Source organism: Prionailurus bengalensis, chromosome D4, assembly GCF_016509475.1.
Source record: "Prionailurus bengalensis isolate Pbe53 chromosome D4, Fcat_Pben_1.1_paternal_pri, whole genome shotgun sequence".
Taxonomy (NCBI): domain Eukaryota; kingdom Metazoa; phylum Chordata; class Mammalia; order Carnivora; family Felidae; genus Prionailurus; species Prionailurus bengalensis.
In genome coordinates, this window is record NC_057359.1 from 79144426 (window position 1) to 79154879 (window position 10454).

Here is a 10454-nt window from a genome sequence, read left to right on the forward strand (position 1 = left end):
CACTGATAAAAGTACAAAAATACAAACATAGGGGACCTTGATATTCCTCTGCAAACACACATTTAAATGTAATGAACGTTTTCAGTGAAAATTTTACGGTAAGAAAGATTATCTCTGAATCTTGACCAAAATAACAATGATAGAGGCGTCTGGGTGGCTCGGTGGGTTGAGCATCAGACTCTTGATTTTGGCTCAGGTCATGATCTCACAGTTCATGGGATGGAGCCCCACATCTACTTGAGATTATCTCTCTCCTTCTCTCTCTGCCTCTCTCTCTCTCTCTCTCTCTCTCTCTCTCAAAATAAACACATAAACTTTAATAATAATAATAATAAATAACCTCCGTCTAACTTTCAGGTCAAGCAGGTGTATTAAAACCAGAGATCTCGATGGTGGCATTTAGGGGTCCCTGTGATTTTAAGAGTGAAGGACCTTCTAAGGAGACTATACTTGGATATTCCTATGCAGCTGATTATAGTCAAGATACTCTGCACAGTGGAATAGGGGAGGTGACAGCACCATTTGTTTCTTCTTGACCCAGCATAGCTGGTTGGACGCTTGATTGAATGTCACTGGGGCTTCAAACCCTTTAGCCACCTGCCTTCCTCAGTATCAGCCAGAGAGATGAGTCCTAATCCAGATTCCACCAGCTGAATGGAAGTGTAACGAGATCTGGGAGCCTCAAGCTATCCTCCCGGGCTCACCTTTCAAGGACATCCAGCCTGAGATCCCTAAGGTTTGATTTTTTTCTCCCACTGATCCCCAAGTAATGGCACTTACACTATTGACCACTGGCTATTTGTTTGTTTGTTTGTTTTGTGTATTGATTTTTATTGAGGTAAAATTCTCGTACCATGCCATCGACCATTTTAAAGTGTGCAACACAGTGGTATTGAGAAAATTCACAGTGTTGTGCGAGAAGCAGCTCCCTGTAGTTTTAGAAAGTTTTCATTATCCCAGGGTGCTGGGTGGCTGAGTCAGTTAAGTGTCTGACTTCGGCTCTCACAGTTCACAAGTTCAAGCCCTACATCAGGCTCTGTGCTGACAGCTCAGAGCCTGGAGCCAGCTTCGAATTCTGTCTCCCTCTCTCTCTGCCCCTTCCCTGCTCACTCTCTGTCTCTCTCTGTCTCAAAAATAAATAAACATTAAAGTTTTTTTTTTCATCATCCCACAAAAATACCCCATCACCCATTAAGTGATCATTCTTTTTTCTTTTGCCCATTACCTGCCAACATCTCAACTGCTTTCCGTCTTTGGATTTGCCCCATTGTGGATGCATCATAACAAAGAAACCATGTAATAGGTGACCTTTTGTGTCTGGCTTCTTGTAGGCAATTTTTTCAAGACTCATCTACATTGTAACACATATCCGTGTTTTGTTCTTTTTTTATAGCTAAGTAATATTCCACCATATGGGTATACATTTTTTTTAAATTTTTTAACCATTCACCTGTTGATGAGAATTTGAGTTGTTTCCAGCTTTGGGCTATTATGATAATGTTTCTATAAACATTCATTTACAAGGAAGTTTCTGTGTGGCATATATAGAATTGCTAGGTCATTTGGCAAATATGCATTTAGCCTTTGGGGAAACCGCCGAACTGTTTTCTATAGCACATCCCTATCAACAAGTTTTATCTCTGATGGTATGTTTCCCAGACCTAGTGTCCTATTTGCCTCTGTGGCCCATTCAGAGCCTTGCATCTTATGAGTGTAACAATGAGGAGATAATATCTATAACCTTAATAGAAGGCACTAAAGAGAGGATGATCTTTTTGGAGAAAACAAGTATGATTTTTAAAAAAAAATTTTTAAATGTTTATTTATTTTTGAGAGAGACAGAGCCTGAGCAGGGGAGGGGCAAAGAGAGAGGGAGACACAGAATCCAAAGCAGACTCCAGGCTCTGAGCTGTCAGCACAGAGCCCGACTTGGGGCTCGAACACATGGACCGCGAGATCACGACCTGAGCCGAAGTCGGACGCTCAATCGACGGAGCCACCCAGGCGCCCCAACAAGTATGAATTTTTGTGTGTCAGCTTTATAAGGAGGGCATGGAGACATAAGGAGGAGAGCAGCGTGCTATCCTTGGTCATCTAGGAAGATGAATTTGGGGCTCTCAGGATGACCAAAAGGAGTGGAGAAGGGAAGGGAGAAAGAAGGAGGGAGGAAAGAAGAGCCTAGAAAATGAGTAGAACGCTGAGAACAGGGTACCAGCTGATGTGACTCTTCCCAGCCTTGGCCTCCCACAATTCCCTTGTAAAATATAGCACATTCTCAAATGTTAGGGATAATCATTTTCATCATGCTAACTCTGGTGTTTGCTAATTCTGAAGGGGTTAAATTTTACATTAGGCATAAAGGACTGCGTGATGGAAGCAAAATTCACAGTTTCTAAAAGGTAGAAGGCAACCCGAAGTAGAATCTGAGATCTATGGTGATCAAGGACAACTCTGAAGAGCCAGTAAAAGGAAGAATAATGTAGGTAAGAGACCCTCATAAGATTTGGAGTCAGGTGATGGTAAATTCAAATACCTGCTTTCCCACATATTAATGACATGTGTCCTTAGATCATTTATTTTCTCTCTCAAAGCAGTAATTTTCTTATAAGCAAATGGAAATATTACCTACCTTGTAAGATTGTCATTAGGACTCATTTGGATAATGAATGCAAATGTTGGCAGAGACTAAGAAAATACCCTCTGATATTTCCCATTTCATTGAGTGGGTTCAACATGTGTAAGGTGTTGGATTTTGTTAAATGGCTCATCCATCTATAAACACGTCATATGATTTTTCTCTTTAGTTCTATTAATATGATGGATAATACTAATAGATTTCTTAATATTGAGCCACAGTTGTGTTCTCGAAATAAAACCCACTTGGTGGTAATATATGTCTTTTTAATATTCCGGTGTTAATTTTTTACATTGATATCACAAGTAACATTGACTTGTACTTTTATTTTGGGGGGCAAACTTTGCTAGATTCTGGAACAAACATGATGCTCATCTTATAAAATGAATTTGGAAGAGTACCTTATGTTTTCATACTTTGCAATAATTTAAGGAGCATTGACATAATCTCATTTGCAGGATTTGGCAGAATTCAAACATGAAAGTACCCATCTTAGTGATTTTGTATGAGGAGCTTTGTAACGACTTTCACTAAGTTTTCCTAAGACAGTTGGTTTGTTTGCAACTTTCTGAATTTTGGTAAGTTGTAGTTTTCCTTAAAAAGTATCAATTTCATCTGAATTTCAGGTATATTCCGTATAAATTACAAAGTAGTCCCTTGAGATTTTTTTCTTTTAATAGTCATCCCCCCCTTATTTCTTTTTTTTAAATGTTAATTTTTGAGAGAGAGAGAGAGAGAGAGAGAGAGAGAGAGAGAGAGAGAGAGGAGGGCCAGAGAGAGCGGGGGACAGAGAAACCAAAGCAGGCTCTGCACTGACAGCAGACAGCCTCATGCGGGCCTCAAACTCACAAACCATGAGATCATGACCTGAACCGACAGAGCACCCAAGTGCCCCCCCTTGTTATTTCTAATTTTATGTATGTATGCTTTCTTCCACCAATTTCTTGGTTAGGTATGCAAATAGCTTACTTTGCTGATATATTTTTTTTAAGTACCAACTTTTGGACTTATTGGTTTAAGTTTTCCATTTCATTATTCCCCTACTCTTGTATCTTTTTTAAATGTCTTTTTAAAATTTATTTTTGAGAAAGCACAAGCAGGAAAGGGGCAGAGAGGGGGTGGGGGGTGGGTCTGAAGCAGGTTCTGCACTGACAGCAATGAGACTGATGTGGGGTTTGAACTCAGGAACCACGAGATCGTGACCTGAGCTGAAGTCCGACGCTCAGCCAACTGAGCCACCCGGATGCCCCGTCCCATGACACCTCTAGATATGATTGTTATATTTTCTTTTTGCTCCGTCATGTTTTATGTTGTGTTTATAAGTGTACTATCTTTTATACAAATAGTCTTTCATAATTTGGTCTATGTTATTTATTTCTACATTTTAAAATGTATTTATTTATTTATTTAGGTAGATTTGATTTATTTTTTTTAATATGAAATTTATTGTCAAATTGGTTTCCATACAACACCCAGTGCTCATCCCAACAGGTGCCCTCCTCAATGCCCATCGCCCATCCACCCCTTCTTCCCACCCCCCATCAACCCTCAGTTTATTCTCAGTTTTTAAGAGTCTCTTATGGTTTGGCTCCCTCCCTCTCTAACTTTGTTTTTCCTGCCCCTCCCCCATGGTCTTCTGTTCAGCTTCTCAGGATCCACATAAGAGTGAAAACATATGGTATCTGTCTTTCTCTGTATGACTTATTTCACTTAGCATAACTCTCCAGTTCCATCCACGTTGCTACAAAAGGCCAGATTTCATTCTTTCTCATTGCCAAGTAGTATTCCATTGTGTATATAATCCACAATTTCTTTATCCATTCATCAGTTGGTGACAGCTAATGAATTGATCAAAAATGATTTACACAATATAACAGAACAAGAATTTAGAATAATAGTCATAAAATTAGTCGCTGGGCTTGAAAACAGCATAGAGGACAGCAGAGAATCTATTGCTACAGAGATAAAGTGACTAAGAAATTGTCATGAGGAGCTAAAAAGTGCTATAAATGAGGTGCAGAATAAAATGGAGGCAGCCATCGCACAGATTGAAGAGGCAGAGGAGAGAATAGGTGAATTAGAAGATAAAATTATGGAAAAAGCAGAAGCTGAGAAAAAGAGAGAGAAAAAAATCCAGGAGTATGAGGGGAGAATTAGAGAACTAAGTGATGCAATCAAACGAAACAATACCCGTATCATAAGAATTCCAGAAGAAGAAGAAGAGAGAGAGAAAGGGGCTGAAGGTGTACTTGAATAATTTTTTTTAAAGGATGAAATACTTAAGAAAGTTTGTAAGTTTGCTCAAATCGCTTCCTTTATGTCAATACTTTCATATCTATGGCAATTGACAACTGGTTTGCTACTATGGATAATATTGAAATTTGCTAGTAATCTCTTCTTCACCACCTCTATCCCAGGAACTGATTTGAAACAATATCCTTTTATTCCTGGGTAAGAACTATAAAGCAATCATAAGCTTAATTTACTTTTTATTTGCTTTCCCCCTTTTTAAAAGTCGATGCCGTGTTCCCACAATTTCAAGCATAAGGTTGTCATGGCTTATACCTTCTCTCTTACAAGCATCATTTATACTTTGTTCTACAGGTAGCTATATATTTAATGCTCACCACCAGGCCTTATGTCAATGTCTCTCCAGTCAATTTCACTCTTTGGTAGTTTACTCAGGAAAGGCTCCTGGGAACAATATTTCCTGAGTTCTTGCTTATTGATAGCAGTTTGTCTGCCGTCTTTATACTTGAAAGTAAGTTCAGCTGGATTAATAATATATGGTTCATATTTTCTTTCCCTGAGTATCTTAAATATGTCATTCCATTGTCTCCTGATATAAGATGTTGCTGTCAAGAAATCTGATAGCCATCCAATTTTCTTTCCTTTTTAAGTGACTTAGTCCTTTTGCCCGGGAGCTCACCGTACTTTTCAGCATGTGTTGGTAGGAGTCATTTTGGGTAATTTTTCTTGAGTATCTGGTGTTCTTCTCTGCCATGTGCTTTCAGATCCTGTTTTTAGGAAAGGTGCTTTGTACTGGATCTTTTTTTCAGTTTGAAAGTATGTGTTTATTAACTGACCAGATTACAAAAATAATAATCATGGCAGATACCTTAGTTCATCCTTCTAATAAGCCTATTGATCTGGTCTCTTCCCTGTTGCCAGCATCTCCAAATGGGGGTGGTCTTTTTCTTCCTTCCGCCTCATGGAGAAGATAATCTGAGGGGCCATAAGAAGTTGTTTGCCTCTGTGAGGCGTTTTGCCACAGATCTCGTGAATCAGATCCTCCACGCAGATGATGCCGTCTTCGCCGAGAGATCTAGCAATCTATGTGCTATCTGCCATGGCAATTCGCTTCTTGTTGGTTTTGCCATAACCACACTCATAGATCAAGTCATCTACCAACTTCAGGTTTGGGTACCCCTAGGCTATATGGGGTTCCACAGTCCTTAACATGTTAACCAAAGCCTTGTTGAGTTTAACAAGGGTGCTGCTGAAGTTCTGGCAAAGACAAAGGAACTGCAACACCTTTCCAAACTGGGGCTTGCACCATTGATACCTCTGATCCTGATGATGAATGCCAATCTGGGTTCCGCAGGTGCAGAGAAGTTGCTGGCCTTTCTTGCCATCCTACCCGTCCCACCCTGCTCAGTTCTGCACAGACGCCTATATTCCTGTGGGGATGCTGAGCATTTTTGTAGATAAGCTTCCTCCTTGCCTTTGGAGGCATCTTCCAGGCAAACTTCTTTCTCAGATGCTTCATCTTCAACACGGCAAAAATTCCTTTGCTTTCTCTTTAGAGATTCTTTTTTAATGTTTATTCATTTTTGAGAGAGAGGGAGAGACAGAGCACAAGCGGGAGAGGGGCCTCAGGAGAGGGAGACACAGAATCCAAAGCAGGGTCCAGGCTCCAAACCATCAGCACAGAGCCCAACGCGGGGCTCAAAGTCGGACGCTTAACCGACTGAGCCACCCAGGTGACTCTGCTTTGCTTTTTCTTAAGGATTTTCCGGCACAGAAGCAACCTTCTTTTTTGTGTTCTCTGCATCCTCCAAAGTTCTGGCCAGAAGAGCTGTGTTTTGTTTCTTTCTTTCTTTCTTTAATGATTTCTCTTCCATTTCTTTGCTTTCTTCTTTTGTGAACTCTTCTGTATTATACACATGTATTTTGGCTCTTTACCTATTTTCAATTTCTATCACGTTTTCTCAAATCTTTTTTTTAAATCTCTTCCCTCATTTGTTTTAATGTTTAAAATTTTACTCCTTTTAACCTTTATTTTTTTAGGCTATTTCCGGTTGTATTTATCCACTCCTGTGCTCTTTCCAGTTTAATATTGATTTCTGAAATGAGGTTTTTAAAACAAATTTTTCTCTCTAATTCTTCCAGAGTCCTATAACTTTACCACTAAGTGTTTCTGTTATAGACTTATGTTTTCTTTCATTTCCCATTACCTTCATTTCTTTTAGCACATTTTGAAATTTTAGCCCACCGTTTTCATCTGCCTGGAGTGTTTCTATGGTGCACTCCCATTGCCAATAGATTGCCAATGGAGGTACAATTGTCCTCTCGACTCTCCTTTTTCGTCACTGATAAATTTGTATGGGACTCAAATTTGATCCTTTCCTGTTGCCTATTCATATGTGACATTAGCTTTCCTTAACTTCCAGGAGAAGTAAGTGGGTCAGGAGAGACCTGCTAGCTTTGTGGTTCTATAGCACTCTTTTTTCTTTTTTAAGTTTATTTATTTATTTCAAAAGCAAGAGAGTATGAGCGGGGGAGGGGAAGAGAGAGAGGGAGAGAGAGAATCCCAAGCAGGCTCCGCACTGTCGGCGCAGAGCCTAACAGGGGGCTTGCACTCACGAACGGTGAGGTCATGACCTGAGCCGAAACCAAGAGTCGCCCCTAGCACTCTTTGTGTGTGTGTGTGTGTGTGTGTGTGTGTATGTGTGTGTCCCAGTATGACCTGTACTTTCTGAGAGCTCCTCACATTCCCCCACTTCTATCTGGTCTTCTTTGGCTTTTGCCCTGGCATCTCTATCTAGCTCAGCTTGGATCCTGTTTCTAGCAATTTCTAGTCCATGCGGGATTTGGGGCTCGTAGAGCTCAGACTATTCCAGCCCTTTCAGGCCCTCCGGGGGACTCCTGCAGTTTGCAGCACACGGGAACGAACACACAACCAGCAGTTAAAGTCCTTCTGCCTGCCTTCTACCAACCCTCCGGTGGAGATGCGGCCCCGTTCCTGCTTGTAGGGCCATCAGCGAATCTGTCGCATCCCCTTGTCTCTTCCTTTGCAGGTTCTGATACCACGCAGATCCCAAAGTGATGATGTGTGGTTCACATCTGCTCCTAATTTGAGGTTTGGAGGCTACCTTGATAGCTCATTAAAAGAAATAGATGTCTGTGGGTTTGGTTTTGATATCCTGGCACTGTTGTTAATGGGGGGTTGAGAGAGCTGCAAAACCCGTATCATCAATGCCATCTTCCCAGAGTTTGCCATATTGCCTTCTGGAGTGATCCCCAGAATAACCCGCTTACAGTGACATCCAGCGTGTGCAACTGCCACATCCCCATGCACAATCCCCGAATCTACGTGAAAGGTCTTTGCCTCATTTGTTATTCTGTCACATGACCTCCATAAACTTCTAGCAACATGCCCCGCTAATGTTATTTGAGATCGTTTTATTTTTATTTTTTGAAGCTTATTTTTATGTATTTTCAAAGAGAGAGAGAGCGAGTGGTGGAGGGGACAGAGAGGGAGACAGAATCCCAAGCAGGCTCCATGCTGTCAGCGCAGGGCCCGATGCGGGGCTTGAGTTCACCAACCGCGAGATCACAACCGGAGCCGAAATCAAGAGCCGGAGATTTAACTGACTGAGCCATCCAGGTGCTCCTGTTTGAGGTTATTTTAGACAAATGTGTCTTCCTCAAACACCAATTCATTACTCCAAATAACCTAGGATGAGGATCTGTGTAAAGACAGAGATATAAGAAGACTTCTTGGGGGAGTGTTAGAGGGAGAATTCTCACCTCCGCAGAGTGTAGTCATTGGGCATGAGGCTGGGAAGTCAAACTGAAGCCAGGGCCCGGAGGGACACAAAAGGGCATCAGACTCCAGGGAATCAAGTGAGTTGTACAAACAGCCATCCGTTCTGTTGCTGCTCGGAGAAGCAAAGCTTGGTGAGGGCTTGGCATCCTTCACGGCAGAGGGAAAATTTGATAGAGTCAGAGAAAGCAAATATATTTGCTTAAACGAGGCATCACTACTGCATATGCGTATTATGGGGGTGGATGGAAGTGGGTTCCCCGCAATTAGAGGGATCCTCCAAGCCCAGGTCTCCCACAGCACCTCCTGCCAAGAGGTGGAGTTATTTCTGATTTGGAGCTCCTGAAGCAAAAGGAGCATTTCCAACCTCTTCTCGGTTTACCACCTGAAATATATATTCTGTTAAAAAAAAACATTATAGGGGTGCCTGGGTGGCTCAGTCTGTTAGGTTCTGACTCTGGCTCAGGTCGTGGTCTCGTGGCTTGTGAGTTCGAGTCCCTGCATCGGGGTCTCTGCTCTCAGCACGGAGCCCGCTTTGGCATCCTCTGTCCCCCTCTCTCCTGCACCTCTCTCTCTCTCTCTCTCTCTCTCTCTCAAGAATAAGTAAGCATTTAGGAAAAATAATATCATAGTGCATCAGAGACACCATTTTTGTGAGCTGTAGGCAGAAGAAATGGGTATTTCTTTAGTTCCTCTGCTCGTGGGTGCCGGGCACGACGTCATACCTCCAAAGTCCATCCAGATCAGCTGTCAAAGGCTAGGGCTCTACTGATCTCGTCATACGTCCCTATAACCCAACTTCAACCCCGACCTCTACAGGTCAAGTCTCTGTAGTTCACACACACTCACTCTTATACTCACTACACTCCCAGCTCCCAAAGGACTGATGGGAAATACAGATTACTGGTTATGGGACGACGGATGGGGCGGGTGCACCTTGTACTGCACAGCAAAACCCCTTAACAGGTCCCTTTCACCACCTCCCTCCCCCGCACTGGTTGTCCTGTTGTACCGCCAGTGTCCCACCCAGCCCCTCCTCTCCACTACCCTTTCTGATTGCCTCCCCCCTGCCCTCCCCTGCACCGTTCTCTCCAGGGGTCACCATTCCTTTCCTTTCGGGGACACATTTAGCGCCCCCCTCAGCCTGGCTTCTCCCCTTCCCCACCCCGCCTAACGTCTCTAATCAGCAAACGAAAGGCTCTCCTCAGGAATCAGGTCTCTGGACAAAAGAAAAAGAGAACAAGGGGGTTGCGAACAGCACTCTCCTCAGATGGTCCCAATGTGGTGAGGCCACAGTTTCTTTTCCTGGGATTCGGAGCCACTTTCCTGGTTGCAAGGCCCACTGACTTGTATAGAGAACAGATAGATGTGCCACTGTTGAAGATCAGAAGAAAAGTGTGTGTGTGTGTGTGTGTGTGTGTGTGTGTGAGAGAGAGAGAGAGAGAGAGAGACAGACAGAGACAGAACACAAGAGCACACACGTGCTGGGGGACGGGGCGGTGAGGGGTGGATAAGTCTACACAGGCGTTTCTGGCCACCGTAACAAAGCATCTTATGCAGTGATGGGAGCCAAGACCCAAACTTGAGGCAGAGTGGCCTGGTCAAGGAGGAGGAAGGAGCATTTATTAAGACACATCCAACTATGTCGGTGATTAAGCCCTCCCAACAATTCATTATCATCCCCTTAGTGCCAATGACGAAAATGAGGGTCAGAGAAATGAGACAATCCGCCCAAGGTTATGCAACTAATAAGATCTCTTTGTCTCGTAA

General features: G+C 42.7%; 1 pseudogene; it reads right to left on the reverse strand.

The window, feature by feature from the left end:
* Positions 1–5754: 5754 nt before the first annotated feature.
* On the reverse strand, positions 5755–6419 carry LOC122474419 (annotated as a pseudogene).
* Between the last annotated feature and the right edge of the window lie 4035 nt (positions 6420–10454).